Genomic DNA, 22,644 nt, shown 5'->3' on the forward strand with positions numbered 1-22,644 from the left:
AGATCCCTACCCCACAAGCTTTCTTCTCTCGAAACAGACAGATCCAGTGATAAGAAATTGGCCTTTGCAAGCAGATAGGCTCAGATTCTGACTTTATCTAAACCAATTATCTAAGTTATATTGTAGGTTCAAATAATTCTGAGGCTTTGTTTTCTTTTTGTAAAACTGAATTGGTATACAAATTATATCAATTAACAGGTGGTAAATACCAAGCATATGTCAGGATAATAAAGAGAATTATTGTTTTTATTGTGGCCAAAGAATCAAAACAAATAGCTATTTATATTTTGTGTTGTGGGGCCTCCCCTGGTGGCGCAGCAATTGAGCGCTGGGCTGCAAAGCTGCCCGCAGCCTCTGCAGTGCCAGTTTGATCCCCGGCCGCGCGGCGAGGGTCCCACATGGCACGCAGGCCTCTCCTGCTGTGCCCGCTGCTCCCCTTAGCAGTGTACTTCATCAGTCTGCCTGCTCTGCTCCCCGCTCTGCTCCCCGCTCTGGCTCTGGTGAATTCTCTCACCCTCCTATGCTTCTGACTGTACCCAGTGCTTGTATAAATAAATAAATAAATCTCATATTTTGTGTTCTGGATTTTTTCCTTTTCATTTCTATATTGTTAGCCAGGCTTTGTGCTTTCTTATGTCAGAGGAGTAGTTCAAATTAAGAGGCTACTTAAAGATATTTCCAAGTTACCTTCAAGTGTTTTTAAATTGATTTATTAAAAGTGTCATTTTAATAGGGTAAAAGAGAAGCAAATGAAAGCAACAACAAAAAAGAAGATGGCTGTCTGCTTAAATAAACACAACTGTGTGACTCAAGTTTCCTGGGTTGGTGTGGACTCTTAACACATCTCTGCAATGGGAAAACCTACATTGCACACCTAAAACCTACAATGCACACATTGAAAACCTACATTCAGTCACCTAGAGAGATTGAAACCTATCACCAGCGATCCAGTTTTCACTTGAAAGTTGCAGAGCTACTTGTTTGCAAGGGAACATACAAGGAATCAGGTTTCAGGCTTTTTTTGTTAGGAGGGGTAAGGCTCGCACCACAGATCCCTGCATGAACTTGAGTTTTCCAGTCACCTGATAGAATGAGGTTTCAGTGTTACTTTCAATTTACTTTGAAGAAAATTATTATGTTTTGCTTGTCTTTGGGGACTGCGGTACATATAGCAGAATCTCAAACAGTGATAATTTACTTCCTTTTCATCTTCTCTTTTCTCTCTTCATCCCTTACATTATTTTGAATTGCCTAGTTGAAGACCTAGCACACAAAAATAGTCACACAGTCAATATTAATTCCGTGCTCCCCTTAAAGTTACTAAATCTTAAACTTTTGAGATAATTTCTAGACTAACACATTAGACATTAACTTGACATTTTAGTGGCTTGAAGTTAAATAGTTAAATAGTTAAATTTTTTAAATGTATCTTATTTTGATTCTTTTAAGGAAAAAACATATAATAAACACGATCATCCCAGGACCCACTCCTTCTTATGATTTTTACTTCATCAAACTTCTTAATTTTGTTTTCACCTTTAGCAAAAAAATAACTATCACTTCTATCCTCTTTATTCTGGGCAATAAAAGTGAGATTCTTTTCACTTGATTGAAAGGTTGTGTAAGTGAATACATTTTTGGAAAAAATAAACAAACATAGGGTTGGGGTGGGGGAAAAAGAACTGTATTTGATTATGAACATCAACAACAGAATATAAAGACAGTAGGAAGGAAACAATGAATCAAAACTTAAAACTGCACATGAATTTACACTGCATGTAGAACTGACATCAAGGATTTAACATGAAATAGTATCTGTCAGTTTTATATGTACTAGCTGTTATACTAAGAGTTTTTCAGGTATTACATCATTTAATTTCTACCAAGTTAGTAAAACAGTTATATTTTATTCACATATCAAATGAGGAAACTAGGGTATTGTGAAGTGGAGATTTATCCACAATTATCTAGGTGTAAGAAATTAAGAAGATTTGGACCCAGTGATTTTACTTGAGTTTCTTTGTGTATAACCACCATACTACATTGATTCCTGTAGATTTTTTTGGTATCACCTAACTACCTTAAAAATGAGGCTTGATTTTTACAGTCCACTGGCAAAATTCTATGATTGCTATAATTTTAAAAATGCAAAATACAGAGACAGCTTTTCCCTTGAAATAAAATTAAATGAATAGGAAGAGCTTTGTGGCTAAGAAATTTAATTAGGAAGACTTTTGCTATGGAAGCACTTCCAAATACTACTGTCACAGAAGTGAAATGTTTTTCTATACTATACTTTTTCTATAGTGCCCAATTGTTCTTATAATCAGGAAACAGTAATGTTAAATTCTCAGCAATGATGAGTCATAGTAAAGTCCTTGCCATGCCTTGAAACCTATCCTCATTACCCCTTAATGTGGTATGTTTGGCTTTGTTATGACATTGGAAGATAGAACACTCCGTGCATGGCAAGCAGCTGCCCACTTGTAGATGGCAGAATTTATGTCCATACAATCTCTGTAACAAAATTGCAATTGATGTGACATCTGTATTCATAGCTAGGAGACCCATAATAGCAGCAAGGAGTCCCCCACAATTAGACATGCAGTAAAACAAAACTGGAAGGATTGTGCAAGCAAAAAAGGAGCTACAAATAATAGCCAGCCCAACGACCAAAAGGACTTTCCTAACAGAAAGGATACATTTGTATTGTTTCACTCATTTAAACATGGGGGTATGGTGATCCCACACCTAGAACATACCCAAAAGCAAACAATAGAGAGAAATAAAAATACAACTGGTCAAGCAAGCCCTCCTGGAAATACACCACAGAAAGAAAATCAGCCTCCAGAACCAACACTGACACAAAAGAATTTCTCTGCCTGCTAGATAAAGAATTCAAAATCACTATAAATTAAAAACTTAAATACACATAAAGGAACAGAATGCGATAAGAAGTATTACTAATAAAACAGAACAACAAGATTGAATCTTAACAAGAAAATAACGGAACTACAGGATGTTAAAAGATCAGTGGGGAGCTAGGGTAAAGAATTATTTAAAAAGCCATGAAAATAGAATAGATGAAATGGAAGAATGAATAAGTACACTTGAATAGAACCACAAAACAGTGAACACAATGGCAACCACAACTCCCATGTATCAATAATCACCCTAGACATAAATAGACTAAACTCACCAATAATAAGACACAGAGTAACAGGCTGGATTAGAAAATAGAACTCAATCTTCTGCTGTCTCCAGGAAACACAACTAAGGACCAAAAATAAATATAGATTTATATTTAAAATATAAATATAAATTTAATAAAATAAATATAAATTTAAATTATAAATATATATAAATAAATATAAATTTAGATTTAAAGGGCTGGAAAAAAAATTCTACAAGCAAATGGCCCCATCAAATAAGGCAGGAGCAACCAGAGTTATAGCAGATAAAACAGACTTCAAAGTAAAAAATGTGACGAGACACTGATGGACATTATATAACAATAAAGGGGACAAAACACCAGGAAGATATAACATTCCTTAACATATACGCACCAAATGAAGGAGTACCACAACACATTAGACAATTACTATCAATTCTGAAAACAGATATTAGAGAAAATCATATGTGGTAGAAGATGTCAATACCCCACTCTCACCAATGAACAGATCAACAAACAAAAAACAAAGAAGGACAAAATAGCCCTAAACAAAGATCTAGACCACATGGACCTAACAGATATCTATAGAACATTGCATCTCCCCAAAAACGAATGCATGTTTTCCTCAAATGGGATTATTATCAAGGTCCATGTTTCACTGTTTTATTGTTATCGCTTCAATGGAAACGTTTCTATTATTATTTCTCATTAAAATATATTTTTAATAATGACATGCAACAAATAGAGGACAAGTTAAAAAAGAAAACTATTCTATTTTCATAATCTAGTCAATAGATCAGCTATTCATAACTCATATCCTTATAACTTGAGAATATGGTTTAATTTATTATCAAAACCATAAAACCATAAAAGGGATTAAATTTTAAGAGAAAATAAGACTAAATTTTATTTCATTAAAAATTAAACTTTTGTTGAATGACTAATTAAAGACCTTCTCCTGTTGTATCAAAAACAGCTTTGGAGAGTACTGATGCAATATCTACAGAATCTGAGCATCTGTGTCTTCTATGACTCAGTAATTCTACATCATGACACATACCTTGGAAGAATTATTGAATAAGTGCACACAAACACATCTTCAAATATGTGCAATAGGCTATAGAGTGCAACACAATGTATGCTGGAAAAAAATAGAAATGCATAAATATTCACCAAAATATAAAATGTATACATTTGCTAAACTGGAATATGATACATATATATTTAACAGATGTTGTTTTGTGTTCTTCCACTCAGGTAATTTTAAAATACCAACACATTTAATACAACCCTGTGAGAAAGAATTATTAACTTTTTCTATTTTATACATGAGGAAAATGAGGTATTAAGACTACCTTATCCATGGTAGTACACGGCTAATAAGTATTATAATCAGAATTCTAATCTACTTTGGTTCCAGAGTTTGTAATATAAACCACAATACTATTTTGTTTCTTCAACAGTAATTATTTAACTACATTCCCATGATTAAAGTTAGCACAGACCAACTTACACACACTACATGCAAGTTCATTACCATTTAATTCATTGGTCCAGTAACTGAACTTACTTTATTTTTTTTTGCTTTAATTTTTTTTTGTTTTATTTAGGTAACATTAGTTTACAATATTATATATGAGTTAGGAGATAAATCCATACCTCCTCATATGTATGTCACCAAACCACATCCACCACAAAGGTATCCATGACCCTTCCCCATAGATCATTTGGTCCTCTGTTCCCTTTGTACCCACCACCCATCCTACTTCCCTATCTAGTAACCTCAATTCTGCCATCTTACATACATTTTTTGGATTTTTTTTTCACCTGATATTTCAAATCAAAAATTGGCAAAAGAAACTGAGCAATTCAGTATTTCACCCAATGGAGATATCATTATTATTTATCCAACATATATTTGCTCATCTTTACTACCATATTAATCATTTTCTTTTGAAGTTTTTTTGGTCTTCCTGTCATCTACTCTAGCCATCAAACTTGTTGTATAAATTTTATCTAGTTCTAGGTACCATCTTAAAAGAAGTAACTTCCTTATATATTTTTATCCATCTACACTTTAACTTTTTCACTTGACATATTTATCATATTTTCATCCATATTTCTGGCACTCAGATCCTCCTATCTGTTCTTCTAATCTATTTTTCTGGGTTGGTTAGCCTAACTCACTTTGTTTTTTCACATCAGACATACTAACTAAAGTTCCAAACACTAGATTATTCTCACCAAGTTGTCATAGAAAGAAAATTGAACATGTTATATAACTTGTGATTTTATATCTTTATACCTTTTTCAGAAATTTTTATTAAGATTTTTGCTGTGATTCCTGCCAAAAATCTAATTGTGATTCACATTCACTCTGAATTATATTTTATTTTGGTGGCATTAAAAATATTTCTTACTAGAGTCAGAAGTGATCTCATCTTATGAAATTTCAGATTTATTGAGCATGTGTCACATGTCAATTATTTTGTTACTTTACATATAGCTTGTTTAAGATACATTAAATCAGTGAGTTAGTGAATCTCACTGTTTTAAAATTCAATGCCTTATTTTATAACACATATTTTATAATGACTTTTTACTATCCCAAAATTGAACTCACAGAAAAAGCAAGATACTTATGTACCTAATTTAAAAATCTCAATATTTTTATTAAAATATAAGTGAAAAGAGAGAAATACTATGGAATGTAAATATGTAAATATGTCAAATGCTTAGGCACAGCCCTAAGAGATGGTTTAATGAAGGGGTCAAATTCTTTCATCTATTTGCAATAAATAAGTTTGATTTTAGAAAAATAAGATTGGGATTCATTCTACCTACAGACTATAGAAGAATTTAAAAAAATATTATTTTGATAGTGATATAAAAATGTTTTAAAATAAATATTCAAAGATATAAGTTTATAAGAAATAACCTTCCTTTAATGAAGCAAAAATGTAGCAAGATAAATTATAAACTGAACTGGAGAAAATGAGAAAGTATGATATAATATTGCCAAGTTCATTGCAAAATTATTTCATTTTCTTTTTTGTTTGTTTTCCTACTGGCTTCATTAGGAAAGCACATTTTTTTTTAAAGATTTATTTATTTATTTATTTATTTATACAAGCACTGGGTACAGTCAGAAGCGCAGGAGGGTGAGAGAATTCACCAGAGCCAGAGTAGGGAGCAGAGCATGCAGAAGGACCAAAGTAAACTGCCGAGGGGAGCAGCGGGCGGCAGGGGAGGTCTGCCGCCATGTGGGACCCTCCTCTGGTGGCCGGGGAGCAGCCGGGGATCGAACCGTTGCTGCAGAGGCTGCGGGCAGCTTCGCAACCCAGCGCTCAACTGCTGCGCCACCGGGGAGGCCCAGGAAAACACATTTTTAACAGAAGACTCTTAGCTTTATTTTATAGTCAGAACTATGAAATCAAATTTCAAGTATTCCCATAACAATTGTCAGATTTTCTTATTATTGAACATTTTTAAGTAGGGACACAAATCTGCATTTCCATATCATCTGTGTTTCTATTCTCTCTCTCTCTCTCTCTCTCAACATACACAAGTAAAAGCTGATGCAAGTGAATGGTATTGGCAGCTTAAATACTGTTTGCATTTGAAATAGTTATTTCTGAATGATAAACCATTCCTGGTAAAATTTAGGAAATAAATTTCAATCTCAGTCTTTACTTGGCTTGCTTATTAAAATAGAAAAGACAATATAAACTAAATAAGTGTGGAACTACTTCGTGTGTGCATATATAAACTTATCCAACCTCTTATAATATAAACTATAGTTTATTTAAAACTATATTTCCAGTTGAATATTCAAAAATCTGTGAAAATACAGAATTATCTTAGCACTTAAAAGTCATTGTATACATTGCCTCTTCTCTCAGAAATATCACTTAGGAAATCACTTAAAATTTGCAGGGCAAAAATTTTATACTTAGTGGAATATAACTAAAGGAGTATACCAGTTTATGGTCCAACCATTGTGGAAAGCTGTTTCCACAGTCTACTAAAAATGGAGCTACCATACGATCCGGCAATTCTACTACTAGGGATCTACCCAAAGGACAAAAAACAGTGATTCAGAAGAGCACCTGTACACCTATGTTTATTGCATCACTGTTTACAATAGGTAAAACCTGTAAACAACACAAATACCCAAAAATAGATGACTGGATCAAGAAGATGTGGTATATGTATACAGTGGAATATTACTCAGCAATCAAAAAAGATAAACTCACGCCATTCACAGCAATGTGGATGGAGCTAGAAGGAATGATGCTCAGTGAAATAAGCCAAAAGGAAAAAGAAAAATATCGGATGGTTTCACTTATAACAGGAATAGAGGGGAACCAAGTAACACATCAGTGTAAAAAAATAATAGTAACAGTACAAAACAAAAACAGACAATTATAAACCAGAGACATCCTGCAGGGGAGGAGGAGAGAGAGAGGTAAGAGGGAGGGAGGGAAGAGCACAGGGGACTGTGGTGATGGTGCACAGGTGCGTTGGGGAAGGAAATTCTATGGGGACTTAATCTGAGGGAGTGGGGGGAAGCAAATATTGCCTAAAAAATGTAAAAAATAATAAATGTTAAAATAAAAGAAAGAAAGAAGTATACCAGTTTATAAATTTCACCCTATGCCCTAAAATTATCTAGCTTTATATCTTGCATGGAAGGGAGGCAGTAATAATAATTTTATAATTAACTTAGAATTAAGTTAAAGTCGACATTGAATAATTTGGTACCACTGGAAAAGTGAGTTTGATCAAACTCCTCACTTACACAATAACAGATTAACCTAGAGAAAATTAAAAAGGAAACTATGATCAATTAGAGCACATAGACCTAATAAATGTTTATCAGGCACTACACTCTCCAGAAGTTGAATACATATTTTTCTGAAATGCACATGGAACATTTTGAAGAAATGACCATATTATTGGTTCACAAAACAAGTGTTAATAAGTTAATAAAGATTGAAATGCTATCTCAAGTAAATAATCTAACCTTGCAGCTGAAGCAACTAGAAAAAAGAACAAAGGTATCCAAAAAATCAGTAGAAGGAAAGAAATAATAAAAATTCAAGCAGAGATAAATGAAATAGAAAACAAAAAGTTAATCCAAAGGATCAGTGAAATCAAGGGTTGGTTCTTTGGAAAAAGAATAAAAAAGCCCTCAATTAACTTACGAAGAAAAGAAGAAATCAAACCCAAATAAATAGAAACAGAAATAAATCAAAGAGACAAAATTACAACATATACTGCAGAAGTACTTAGTATAAGATGTTACTACAATTGTCTCTGTGCAACCTAGAAGAATTAGACAAATTGTCCCCAGATGAAGCAAGATAGAAAACTTAAAAATGTTCAATTACAAGTAATGAAATTAAAAGAGTAATAAAAATTTTTCCTAAATACAAAAGCACAGGACCAGATGGCTTCTCCAGTGCATTTTACCAATTCTTCAAAGAATACCTAAAATATATTTTACTCACTCTTCCAAAATATCATAGGAAAAATTCTACAACACATCCTATGAAAACAAGATCATCCTCGTCCCAAAACAAAATAAAGACAATAAAAAAACAAGAAAATTGTAGACCAATATCTCTGATGAAAATAGTTGTAAATCCTCCAGAAAATCCTCATAAGCTGTAGACTTTATCCCAGGCATGCAAGACTCATTCAACATACTCAAATCAATCATTGTTATTGCCACCTCAACAAAAAAACATAGCTAAAATTAACCTGATCATCTCAATATTTGCCTAAAGATTCAACATCAATTTATGATAAAACTCTCAATAGAATGGGAATAAATTGAACTTATTTAAACATTATAAATAACACCTATGACAAAGTCACAGCCAACATCATATTTAATGGTAAAAAGTTGAAAGCATTTCCATTAAGATCAGGAACAAGACAATGATGTCAACTGTCACTACTATTATTATTATTTATAATTATTATTTTTTAAAGACTTATTTATTTATTTACACAAGCACTGGGTACAGTCAGAAGTGTGGGAGGGTGAGAGAATTCACCAGAGCCAGAGTGGGGAATAGAAAGGCAGACCGTCCTCCCTGGTGGCGCAGCGGTTGAGCACTGGGTTGCGAAGCTGACTGCAGCCTCTGCTGCGCCAGTTCGATCCCCGGCTGCTACCCGGCCACCGGAGGAGGGTCCCACATGGCGCGCAGACCTCTCCTGCCGCCCACTGCTCCCCTCAGCAGTGTACTTCAGTCATCCTGCCTGCTCTGCTCCCCGTTCTGGCTCTGGTGAATTCTCTCACCCTCCTGCGCTTCTGACTGTACCCAGTGCTTGTATGTATGTATGTATCAATCTATCAATCAATCAATAAATCTTTAAAAAAAAAAAAAGAACAGGCAGACCGACGAAATACACTGCTGAGGGGAGCAGCAGGCACAGCAGGAGAGATCTGTGCACCATGTGGGACCCTCTCTGGTGGCCGGGGATCGAAATGGCGCTGCAGAGGCTGCAGGCAGCTTCACAGCCTAACACTCAACCGCTGCGCCACCAGGGGAGGCCCTGTCACTACTATTATTAAACATAATATTGGAAGTGCTAGCCGAAAAAATTAATTTTTGATTACCCTGACCCTAAAACAAAGACAGGAAAAAAGAAAACTACAGACCAATATCCATGATGAACATAAATGCAAAACCCTCAAATCCTTAGCCAAATTATGGAAGCAATCTAAGTGCCCAAGGACACAAGATGAGTGGATTAAGTATATGAACACAATGGAATACTACTCAGCATAGAGAAAAAAAAGATGAAATTTTGCCATCTGTGACAACATGGATGGAGCTGGAGGGATTTATGTTAATGAAAAAGACAAAAACTAGATAACTTCTCTCTTATATGAAACATAGAGAAACAGCACAAAGGAACAGCCAAAACTATTATAAAACAAAACCTAGATAGCTTTAAAATTGAGGTTACTAAGGAGGAGTGGGGGTGAGGAACTAAAGGAAGAGGCCTAATAAATGAAGATGATTATGGGTGATTGGTCAATGGATGTGGCGTTAACATATGAGCTGAAGAATTGTGCACCTATGCACTATACCATAGAGTTTTATAAACCAATTCTATCTCAATAGAAAAATATACAATTTTTAAAAAGGCTCCTTTGACATGTAAAATTTATTATGTAAGTTTGTATGTTTTTCTTTTGTAAAAAAAAATAAGGGACCTCCCTGGTGGCACAAGGGGTTAAGCACACTACTATGAAGCTATCTCAGCCTCTGCAGCACAAGTTCGATCCCCAGCTGGCCAGGGAGATATCCACATGGCACAGCAGATGTCTCCTGACTCACCCACTGCTCCCCTCAGCAGTGTTTTCAGTTAGTCTGCCTGTTCTGCTCCCCACTCTGTCTCTGGTGAGTCCTCTCCCCCTCCACACCTCTGGCCTGTACCCCAGCTCTTGTATGCATAAGTAAATAAATCTTTAAAAAAATAAGTAAAACTGATACAGGGCAGCAAAGGGCACTAAAACTAGCCAAGGACACTGCCCAAATAGTTACTGCTCACTGTCTGAATTCTTTAACAGTGCACACAATTGCAAGACTACTCAGGCTCAGAGAACAACAATAATAGTAGTTAACAAGCCAGCGAAAACAGAGTTACTGAGGCCAAAAATGGTCATTTACCTTATCCAAAGCAGTGTCCTGTGTGGTTTTTTTTTAAAGATTTATTTATTTATGCATGCAAGAACTGGGGTACAGGCCAGAGGTGTGGGGGTGACAGGATTCACCAGAGACAGAGTGAGGAACAGAACAGGCAGATTGACTGAAATAAACTGTAAGGGGAGCAGTGGGCAAGCCAGGAGAGGTCTGCTGCACCATGTGGGTCATCTCTAGCTGGGGATAGAACTCGTTCTGTAGTAGCTGCAGATAGCTTCATAGTGCTGTTTTTTTTAACCCCTTGCACCACCAGGGAAGCCCAGTGTTCAGTGTGTTAAAGTCCAAAACATAAACAGACCCAAAAATGGTGTCTTCCTGCCACTGAGGGCCTATAGCACATGGCAGCCAGAAAATAGGCTGGGATCTAACTCAAAAGGAAAGCAGATGACAAAACAAGAGATATCATGTTGCTGCAGAGATGCCCCAGAACAGCACCAGAGAAGCGACACTCAAAATATCAGCTGCAGCGGCCAAACCATCTGACAAACAGCCACACTCACGCAACTCAGTGAGGTGCCTGACTCCAGGTCTTCACCTTTACCTTCCAGGCTATAACAGTAGCAAAGCTGGGAATAGTTTCATTTGCTCAGCTAACTGCAAAGCCTTTGAAATTTTCTTCTTTGAGGCTGGCTGCTGGAAGCCTTTCCATGTCCTTCAGAGGTCCACATAATCCTTCTTGAAGAGCAGCGTGGTGGGGACAGAAAAGGATGACCCCAGAATGGTTGGAGATCTGAAATCCCAAACCCTGAATCCTGGAGGCTGCTTCTGTAGTCCTTTATATTTCTTTTTTTTTTTTTAAGATTTATTTATTTATGCATACAAGAGCTGGGGTACAGGCCAGAGATGTGGGTGGTGAGAGGATTCACCAGAGACAGAGTGGGGAACAGAACAGGTAGACTGAAATACGCTGCTGAGGAGAGCAGTGGGCTATTCAGGAGAGGTCTACTGTGCCATGTGGGTTTTTCCCTGGACGGCCGGGAATCAAACTAGTGCTACAGAGGCTGCGGATTGCTTCACAGTGTGGTGCTCAACCCCTTGTGCCACAGGGAAGGCCCCTTTATATTTCTCATCAGGGTCTCTAGCCCCACTGATATTTTGTATTCACCTGGGTATTTATCCTCCCCAGTACCCCCTCCAGGCTCCCGCCACTTGTAAGTCTTGGGTTTCAGCTGCTGGTAACAAAACAGTGCGCTTATGACATAAACCTGATCCAGACATAAACTTTAGACCTATCTAAATGTATTGAAGCCATCATATGATGTTAACTCTTGGCAAATAGAATCAAGTGTGACATCTCAAGGGTATTTTTTTTTTTAATCTCTCCAGAGAGTGTGGTAACATGGAATATGTTCAAATACATTTATTTAATTCTTGGACATGATAGGTGATTAAATTAATTCTTAGATGATCACACTTCCTATAATTCAAAATGGTTAATATAAAGAGGCTCTCTATATTTTTTAATTAGAAGCTAACTATACGAGCTATTTATATTGGTCCTAGAGCAGCATGTAAGAATAGTAGAATTAGAATTGGGAAAGAAAATTAGCTCATGGCTAAGGAATGGAGGTAAAGGCTTCTGTTTTTCCGACAGATGCTAATGAATGATTTCAATCTAGTAGATTCTGGATTGCTCAGACTTTCCAAAACTATTGCCACAGAATTTCCCCTAAGGTTTCTGTGGTAACTGTAGCTTAGTTTAGTCCCAATGTGGGCTGTAACATGTTAAACAGAATCGTGTTTTCTTTTTTTCCAGTGTTTGACCTAATAAGTTTCTCTTGATGATGCCCCATCTCCCTTTAAGCACACAAATACTAAGTCACCAGACTATAAAAATTGTGGACATGATGACTAACATTTTCTTTTTACTCTTTTCTCAAATTTAAGATTCCATCATGGATTTTACAAGACCAGTGGTTAAGTATTTGTGATAGTTTTCTTTTGAAATGTGTGTGAGATTTATAGTTTTTCATTACTGTTAATGGTTCATCTGAGTAAAAGTGTATTCCATCAAGTGCTCCTTTGAATGGGTTTTCAGATCTCACTCAAACACAGCTGGTTCGAGGCAGAATAATGCAGAGACTATTTCTGCCAAAGTACATATGTTTCATATAACTTAAGGTGGGACTCTTGAATTACTGTGTATTTGCCAAAAACCAGATATATTATTTATTTTGCTTTTGTGCATGTAACAATTGGAAGACTAAAAATTATGGAGAATTATTATTCAGGCATCTTTCTCTCTTCTGGCTTGGCACTCACTGCAGTAGCTAATGAATGCAATGGTGAGAGTTTATCTGTCCTCTGCAGCTACTGGGGCTCCTTGGCATTAGTTTTCATAGATACCTAATTGTTGCCATTCTGTCTCCAGGGCCAAATATGTTCGTAGCCACTCATCTAGAGACTGTGCAATGGAGCACTTTAATGGCAGTTGGATCAGTTCTGCTTGATAGGTTTTAAATTCATTTCTATTTCTAGAGATGATATCAGATACTAAACTTCCTGATGCTAAAGGTTAGAAATCATGGTAATAAGGAAACCTAATATTTTTTCAGCTCACATTTACAAAAAAAAATTATGCCCTGGTGTAAATTGGAACTTTTAAAGTTGCAAGTTCAAAAATACATACTGATTAAGCACAAAGGAAACACAGTGGCTTACATAACACATAACAGAAAAGTCCAAAGGCAGGACACACTTTATGCATGGCTGGATCTTGATACTTAAACAAAGTTACCAAGGTTAATTTTTCTTCATTTTATACCTCTGCTTACTCTACCTTAGAAAGCTCCCTTTTAGGTAGAAGTATGGATGGCAATATCCTGGGTTTATATCTTCACAGTTCCAAATCTAAATAACAAAAGAACTAAATAGATGAGGAAGAGAGAAGAGCAGGGAGGAGAAGGGAAGAGGGAAAGTGGAAGGGAGAGTGAGAAGGAGGGAGGAAAGATCTTAGAAAAAACTGTAATAGCAGGCCTCCCCTGGTGATGCAGGTGGTTGAGCGCTGCTCTGTGAAGCTGTCCGCAGCCTCTGCAGCACCGGTTCAATCCCAGGCCAGCCAGGAGGGTCCCACATGGCACGGAAGACCTCTCCTGTCTTGCCCGCTACTCCCCTCAGCAGTGTATTTGTCATTCTGCCTGTTCTGTTCCCTGCTCTGTCTCTGGTGAATCCTCTCACCCTCCTGCGCATCTGGCCTGTACCCTGGTTCTTGTATACATAAATAAATAAATCTTTAAAAAAATAACAAAACTCTAATAGCATGCGTTACTAGTTTGTAGTAGCACATTTATTTCCCCTGAACCAATCACTGTGATCTGAGTCATGGATTCTCTGATTGGGCAGATTTAAATTCTATATCCACTATTAGATTGACAATGGAATTAACACCACAATAACTACTTAGTCGAAGATTGATATATATACACGGTATATATGGTATCCCATGAAGGAAATCAAGGTGATTTATCTGTGAACGATGAATGAATGGGTAAATCTCACCACCCTACTCTAAGTTGCCACCTTATTAGAAGAACCAAGAGACTTTTAATATGTACTCGTTATTCATGTACTCACTAGGATTAAACTATGGTAATTTTTTTCAACAGATCAGGTAGTCTCTGTCTCATATGGAAACAAGGGTAATATGAGGATCCAAAGACACCTCAGGAAGTCATTTTGTTATCTGAGAAACTCCAGAAATTTCAAACTCCTCTGGGTTTCCATATATTGAAATAATGGAAATTTGCATGGAGTTGGAATTGTCCTACATGGGAGTAAACTACTTGAAGATCTTATTGTAATTACTGTGCCTTGAGAGGATTCCTAGGACCCAGGGCCTCCAGAATACAGTTTGAACTTGGGACAAGAGCCTCTGACTTTGCTATAGTTATGGAGGTAACATAAATTTTGGGTTATATAACTATAACTCAGAAGCAGGATATCTATAGGAAAAGTTAAAAAAAAATAAGATGTCTTTGGCTAGGATAAGGAATTTAATCTAAATAACTCTGGGTCAGAATGGGTAAATTAAAAAATTACCACAAATTTATCATATTATTCTGGTAGGAACATTTAATATTAGAACATAATGAATATAAGCTATGGAACTGAGAATTTTTACATGTAAAATTATTGAATGAGCAAAGGATATGAAGGGTATGATATTCACTCTTGATGACTCTAAGACTTTCTGCAGTAACAGCACAGAGACTGCTGTCAGCTAAGAATGGACTCCCTAACAGCAGCCACCCACCAATTATGACTGCTATAACAACTAGAATCTTGGCAACTCAACATATTGTGACGATAGTTTTGAAGCTTCCCATGGTGTCTGAGAAGTCTGGATTAAGAAAAAACCTTACAAGTTAATTTATCACACTAATTGATTTTGTTGATTATTCTGTTAGAAATGAAAATTTACTCTCTAAAAATGTAACCAACCAATACATTTCCTTTGCAATAAAATTTTAGAGATAGGCAAATACAATTTATATTAAGAATTTTGAATCCAACAGTTTTAATTGCTTTTCTTTCATTAAAAGTGCATAGTCTGGGCCTCCCTGGTGGCACAGTAGTTAAGAACAGCACTATCAAGCTATCACCAGGCACTGCAGCACGAGTTTGAGCCCGGGCCGGCCAGGGAGCACCCCACATGGTGCAACAGGCCTCTCCTGTCTCTCCTGCTGCTTCCCTCAGCAGTGTATTTCAGTAGATCTGCCTGTTCTTCTCCCCACTCTCTCTCTGGTGAATCTTCTCCCCCACCTCCCTCACCTCTGGCTTGCACTCCAGTTCTTGTATGCATAAATAAATCTTAAAAAATGCATAGTCTTCCCTTTCATATAAGGGTTTATTTTGAACAGGACATATTGCTTCAGACTAACTATGCTATCTGAGCTCAAGATGGACAGTATTTTCAACTCTGTAGGAAAACACAGTTGCCAAGAAAAGATTTCAAACTGTCAGGTCAATTAGGAGTACAGAACCCCTGCTTCTTAGGCAAATTTCCATGCTGACTCAGAGCACTGTGCCAATGACTGTCCTCTGTTGGCAAGCTATGTGACCTTACCAAATTTGCATTTTCTTTCCAGAATAAAGAGTACTGCAGAATTAAACAATTCATTTTAGAATATAATTAAAGTTTCATTTATCACAAAAGAGCTAAAATTTAAAAAATGAGTTAATTATTAAATTCAATAATGATTATTTGAGAGTATCTTAATTTTCATTTAAAAGTATTTTAGATTTTATGAATTAGAATAGAACATATACTTATATAATATTAAAGGAATGAGCATATCAACTGTCCTGTTTAATGAGTTGAGAATAAGTCATTTCTACTTTCCCTAATTTAGCCAGAGAAAAAAATCATCATATGTTAAATAAGAGGCATAGGATCCTGGGCCACAATTATCTTCATTGTAGGACTACTGGTATCTGACTTATATTAGCAACAAGCTAGAACATTTTGGTGAGGGATGAGAACTGTATTTTTTCATTTTCTTTAAAATTCTAGTAGACAATCTATAAGACAACATTAAAAATGTTTATTGTAGTATACTTGGTTTCAGTCAATAGATTTTAGACATGTCAGATAAATTTTTAAGGTAAATTTAAATATAACAGGAGTGAAATTTTAAGGTAAATTTAAATATAACAGGAGTGCATTTTTCCAAAGGATGTTATAATAAATTATTTGATTAACAAAAAATCCTTTTCTAAATTTTCAGTTTGTTTCTGAAAAGAAACACATTTGAAATATCACATAGAAGGCACATAAACCAAATGTGAGCAGCAGCAGGAACAGGGATTTTAGAGTAAGAATTGCAGTTGCTCTTATCAAAATTGGACCAAAAGCCTTCCAGAATGGGAGTGCTGCAGGCTTGGCTACTCTTTTGTCCCTTTCTCTTGCATTTTTGTCTTTCTCTTGTATCTTCTGACCTCCTCTCATTAAGGCCAGAATTCCTTTCTTTACAAGTAGTTAAGAATTTAACAGTACCAAACACAACAAAGCAAAATCGGACAATTAAAAATCAGAGACATACTGCAGGGGAGGAGGAGGGAGCGGGATCGGGGGGAGGGAGGGAGGAGCACAGGGGACTGAGGTGATGGTGCACGGGTGCATAGGTGAAGGAAACTCTATGGGGACTACACCTGAGGGGGTGGGGGGAAGCAAATATTGTTTAAAAATGAACAATGGTGTAAAAAATAAAAATAAATTAATATTAAAAAAAAAAGGAAAGAGTGATAAATCCAAAAGAGGTCAAGAAAATAGAAGTGTGAAAATAAGAGGAAGCACAAAATAAGGTAAAATAAATCCAAATAAATTTGTATTTAGTGTAATAAATGTTATTATTGCTATATTAAATACAAATATTGCTCACCAAAACAAAAAAGAATTTTCTGTCTCAGGGGCTTCCCTGGTGGCACAGTGGTTAAAGCCTCAGCATTATCAAGCAATGGCCAACCAGTGCGGCCTGAGTTGCATTCCCAGGTAGGGAGCTACTCATAGGGCCCAGCAGACCTCTCCTGTCTCACCCACTGATCCCCTTAGCAGTGTATTACAGTAGATCTGCCTGTTTTGCTCTCCACTCTCTCTGGTGAATACTATCTCTCTCACACACACACCTCTCGCCTGTACTCCACTTCTTGTATGCATAAATAAAAAATAAATCTTTTTAAAAAGAATTTTCTGTCTCATAACTGCTCATTAATCATAACTTTAGTTTCCAGAGAGATCTCATGATTCCAAATGTAGTTCATTCTCATCCTTCCAGCCTCTACTTTGGCCACAAACTGTGTCTCAACCATCAAGGATAGAATCTGATGCGATTTCTTCATATTTTATAACATATTGATTCACTATTTTCGGACAAGAGGCTCACCCTAAAACCAATCCATTGCTTATGTAATGTTACATGTTATATAAAACAGAGCTATTTAAAGGCTATAATTTCAGCATATTCTGAGTGAGGAAGGGATGATCTCAGTAGGGAAATCTGTGTGGCAGATATTCTGAGGTCTGGCTTATCTATTGAAAATATTTATGATTCTCCCAGATTAATTCGTTTTTATTTTCCATAAAATGGATGTGTGCACACACTCACGCATGTGTGCACTTACATTATGGTTGCCAATGAAACTTCCTCCCCTTAACCAATTCCAAGGAAGCCAACCATGTGACACAAACTCTTTTGTAGAGTTGTAGATTATTACAAATGATTCACACCTTGTTAATAACAATTAGTCATGAGACCTAAGGCAATCAGTTATTTCAATTTTGGGGGGTGGGACAATAATCTAATGAATTAATCACAATAAAATCAATCAGAGACTCTTCCTGTTGATATGAATGATGACAAGTAATTCCTGAAATTTCATCACAAAATAGCCAATCAATTACCATGAAAACAGTTGGCCTTATGATATAACCCGAGCCACCTAAGGCTTAAAGAAAATAATGAAAAGAAATTGATGTTTTATAACATTGTTGACTGCTTAATTAAGCCTCACTTAGAATATCTTTCTCTAAAGATTTAAGTTACTTGAGATAATAAATTTCCTATATTATAAAAACCCATTTGGGAGTAGGTTACTTAAAAATGAGAGTAACACAAATAATAGAGTCTGATGTCTTTTTTCTTAAATTTTATTGAATAGTGGGTTAGTTTTTTAGAAGGATTAACTCTAAGCAAAACAGTATGTTTTATACAGGTAATATACAGTAAGCTGTTTCTTCTTCAAAAGTAAAGGTTAGTGGACAGGGATTCCAGGCTGTGAAAACAGCAGGACAAGGTAAGAGAATAAAGTTAGTTACAGTGCATTCTGTGAAAGCTGGGACAGAGTATAAGCTCCATGGGAGAGGGGTTAAAAACTTTCAGCTTGTGTTAATAGATACTTTCGTAGTTATTGCACTAAGTAAAAGGATTGATTATAGGTTACACTTAGGTTATAGCTGTTCTTCTTGAAGCTCCTCTGCTCATTTGCAGCTTAAATATCTATGGACCTGTGAGAGAGAAGCAAAAACTTCTGTTTTGTCCTGTTGTAGTGAAATGTATATTCTCTTGAAGAGCTCAAATTCAGCTCTGTGTACAGGGTGGTGTGTGCTGGGGGAGGATCCCAGAGTCTTCTCCTATCCCAAGCCTGCCCTCTACAGAACATGCGTGAACATGCTGGTCTGGAACGTTGGTATGAGTCTGGAATAGAGGACAGGGCGCATATTTCAGGGAATGAGCAGAGAGCTATAAATAATGACTGGGGGGTGGGGGGGCTATCCCTCCAAAAGACAATTATAACACCGAGATAATGACAAGTTCTGTGTGGCCAAACTGGAAAGGGCAGTGCCATGCAGGAGGAAATTCTTCATCCAGGAACTTTAAGATCAGAAATTATACTTTTGGAGAGAAACAAGCTTTCAGGGAAACACTTTATATGTTAAAGTAAGAGGCATCTTAGAGATCAAAATCTCCCAATGTGTATCTCTTGCACGAGTATTTCTTTGGTATATTAATACATGTTAGATATAAGAGGAGTTTGGAAGGAATTTTCTCATTAAATACATTCAGAATAGAATTTTCAAACAATTGCAGACATTTTTTACTACCAAGATACTCAGTGCCTCATTAACATGCATTGTGATTCTACTGTTTTAGCTTACACGCTCTCATGTTTGTTTGTTTTTTCAAACTTTTTTGCAAAGATCATTTCATGGCTATAGAATTCATGGAATATATTTTGGAAATGTTATTTGTACTTTATCATAGAATGTTAACAAGAAGAAGACTGAGGTCTAGAAAGAGTATTCAGCTCAACTGACTCAGACTGAAATGTGAGTGGCTAGTACATTTAACCCTCACATCTGCATATCCAAGCTCTACTTTCTCAGCCCAATGATAGTTTCTCTCTACAAGAAAATTTAACATGCATTGGTTTTCATTTTTTTTTTTAATGTGCATTGAAAACATTCTCTTTAATTCATGTTGCCTGGTGATTTTTTTAATGGAGGGTTAATGATGGTTGACTGGGCAGACATTTCTAGTTTCTAAAAGTTGTGTCTAAATCAATGAATGTTTCACCCCTCTACAATGATGTGGCCTACTTTGCTTCAGGGACCTCAAACACAGTATTAACATACTTTATAAAAATACAACACATGCATTAAATAGAATGAAGACCATGTTAACTAGGGCTTGTGAAAACATCCATTTATAGGATTTGTCATGGACACAGAAGTATTTGTATTCATATTAGGTTAGCTTAGGAGGAAGGAAGCTATAGAAAAAGGAAGTGGCAATCAGGACATAAAAAGTGGTGTCTTATATAAGATAGATTAAACTTTGATAGGTTTTTCAAATTATAGTCAGAACCACAGAAGAAGAATATTGAAATTACATGTGTACATTGCCTTATGTAGCAGTTTTAAGGAGGAGTAGTATAAAACACTATAAATTCTGTAGAGTCATCAACCTTCTTATCTCTCCAAAACTTTAAGAATAAGCTCCTGGTATGCTAGAGGATATGACTGTCTGATTAGATCTTAGTAAGTATTGCAAAATCCATTTCAAACAGATGAGTAGATTTTCATAGTTCACTGAAATGTGAGGCCAAAAAATGGTGGAACATACAGAAAGAGCTGTTTAGTCAGTCAACAGGAGAATATGAAAACTTGTCATTTTTAGCATGCATAATTAAAAACTGTTATTCTATACAGCTAATTAAATGGAAACTAGGTAGAACAAGTGTGTATTTTAAATAGAAGTGTTTCATATAATTGTTTGAATATAAAATAATGATTCCAAACCTACATTAAAATCTTGACATGCTATAAAGTATTGAGAAAGATGTAAATGGAAGTTCCATAGAAAACTCGAATTACATAAAAATAGAAAAATCAAGTGACTCAGGTAAAAATGGATGATATATTATTAGATAACTAGACTAAAGTCACAAAAGAGTTGTTTCGGTGTCAGTTGACTAACGACAGATGACCCCATTCCATAGTAAAATCTAGATAACAACATTAACTCACAAACACAGGTTGTGGTGAACACAGTTTCACCACTCGGATGAGTGAAAGACTGAACATAGTTTGGGGAAGTGGCACTTAGATTTTGGCTCATCAAGAAACAAGAAACTGATATTCTACTACATCTGGCTATCAAAGGAAAATGTTGAGAAGTCGTAAACATGCCTCTGGAAAACACATCAACGAACTTGTTGAATTGACAAGATGTTTATCTCCAAGAAGCTTGAAAAATAATAATAACTGTGTAAAGACCTGACAGTGGTCCTTCAACCCCCTGACCTATAGGAGCTGGAGGAAATTCTTGGGCTCTCCAGCCTGGGGTCTTCAGCAACCCTATTCATATGCTTTGCTGCCAGCATCTAATACTTCAGTTTTCAAGGTCTTGTTTTTGTGGGTTTTTTTTAATTGATGTAAAATGGTTTAAAAAACATTTTATGTGATTTAAAGGTATTAGATCACCTTTTTTAGGTATATGTTACAATACCATACCCACCACGAAGATGCCTAGTTTTCACATTTTTTGAAAAGTGTATATAAGACAATTTCTAATCAAGATCTATAAAGTGATCATTTATATTTAAATTCAGTAGAGACAGAAATAAATAACCTTTTATTCTTACAGGAATATCTTTTCTAGAAAACTTAATGCCTTTAGTTTTCCATCTAATAGGTACAAATGTATTTAATACATTTCTGTAGACAAAAGAGAAAGAATTGATGAAACAGTTATCAGAAATTCTTATATTTAATGTTACTAAAGACAGATTTACAGTGAAGTTAATGATGCCAGCATTCTAGTTCTCTCTAACTTGGATATGTTTCTTCAGAGACCTTGAAACTCTCTTTATAAGTGTTCACAGGACTATATGCTGGTGTGATAATTGTAATGTATTTTGTTTCCCCTCTCTTGAACAGAACCCAAACAAAATTTAAAACTGTCCCTTACTATCTTCTGATAGGCAAAGAAAAACCAACTTTTTATTTTTATGTACTTCATCTAATCTTAAATTCCTAAACATTGAGTAATTACTTTTTTAAGTTGCCAAATTGTGGTATCTCTATTCTCTGATAGATGCATTTAATTCCTATTTTTGATAAATATTGTCACTCTATTTCTTTGGAGGAAATGTGTCCTCTTGAATCCAGTATCCTGGTCCCAAACCTCTTCCTTCCAAGACTGTAATCTTTCTATTTTCCAATATGTAGTACTTAACCTCATGCTATGCGGGAGAGGGGATAGGAGAGCCATAAAAATCGGTGTATTATTTTAGGTGTTTGTTAGCTTTCACTTAATTGCTTAACTTGTCTAGATATAGAGATCATATAAATTGTTTTTTCACTTGTAAGAATTTGAGAGTTTTTCTGTAATTTGTTTATCCTTCGTGCAGACTTCTGATTGTGTTACCAGCATCATCTATACAATTCTCACTTGGAATATTTAACCCCAGTTTCTGTAGCCTGCACCTTGCTGTGTGATTGCATTTCAGATCTGGATTTTCATCCCCATTATCACTTCCTTGTTTCCCAAAGTACAAGAAAAAAATCTAATCACATTCACTTCACTACATCTGGGAGCAAAGGGAAAGGGGCATATGAAAATCCACTGACATTTTCCTACTGGACATTGGACCCCTGTGACTATCACTCTCCACAATACAAAATGAAAGTAAAATAACATCTTTTTGGTTTTTAACTTTTCTGTCACCATATCTAACATTCCCATTCTA

The 22,644-nt window shown here is 35.8% G+C and overlaps 1 long non-coding RNA gene across 1 annotated transcript in view; it reads right to left on the reverse strand.

Annotated features, from left to right (window-relative positions):
* Nucleotides 1–726: 726 nt before the first annotated feature.
* The window catches only part of LOC129144690 (uncharacterized), a 70,962-nt gene continuing 49,044 nt past the window's right edge, over nucleotides 727–22,644 (reverse strand). Inside the window, exons 2-4 of the long non-coding RNA XR_008549111.1 lie at nucleotides 4,233–4,313; nucleotides 3,200–3,273; nucleotides 727–1,263 (exon numbers count right to left, since the gene is read on the reverse strand). This is a non-coding gene — a long non-coding RNA (uncharacterized LOC129144690). The remainder of the gene's footprint in view (nucleotides 1,264–3,199; nucleotides 3,274–4,232; nucleotides 4,314–22,644) is intronic.

Source organism: Talpa occidentalis, unplaced genomic scaffold, assembly GCF_014898055.3.
Source record: "Talpa occidentalis isolate TD23 unplaced genomic scaffold, MPIMG_talOcc4v2.1 talOcc4.6, whole genome shotgun sequence".
NCBI lineage: Eukaryota > Metazoa > Chordata > Mammalia > Eulipotyphla > Talpidae > Talpa > Talpa occidentalis.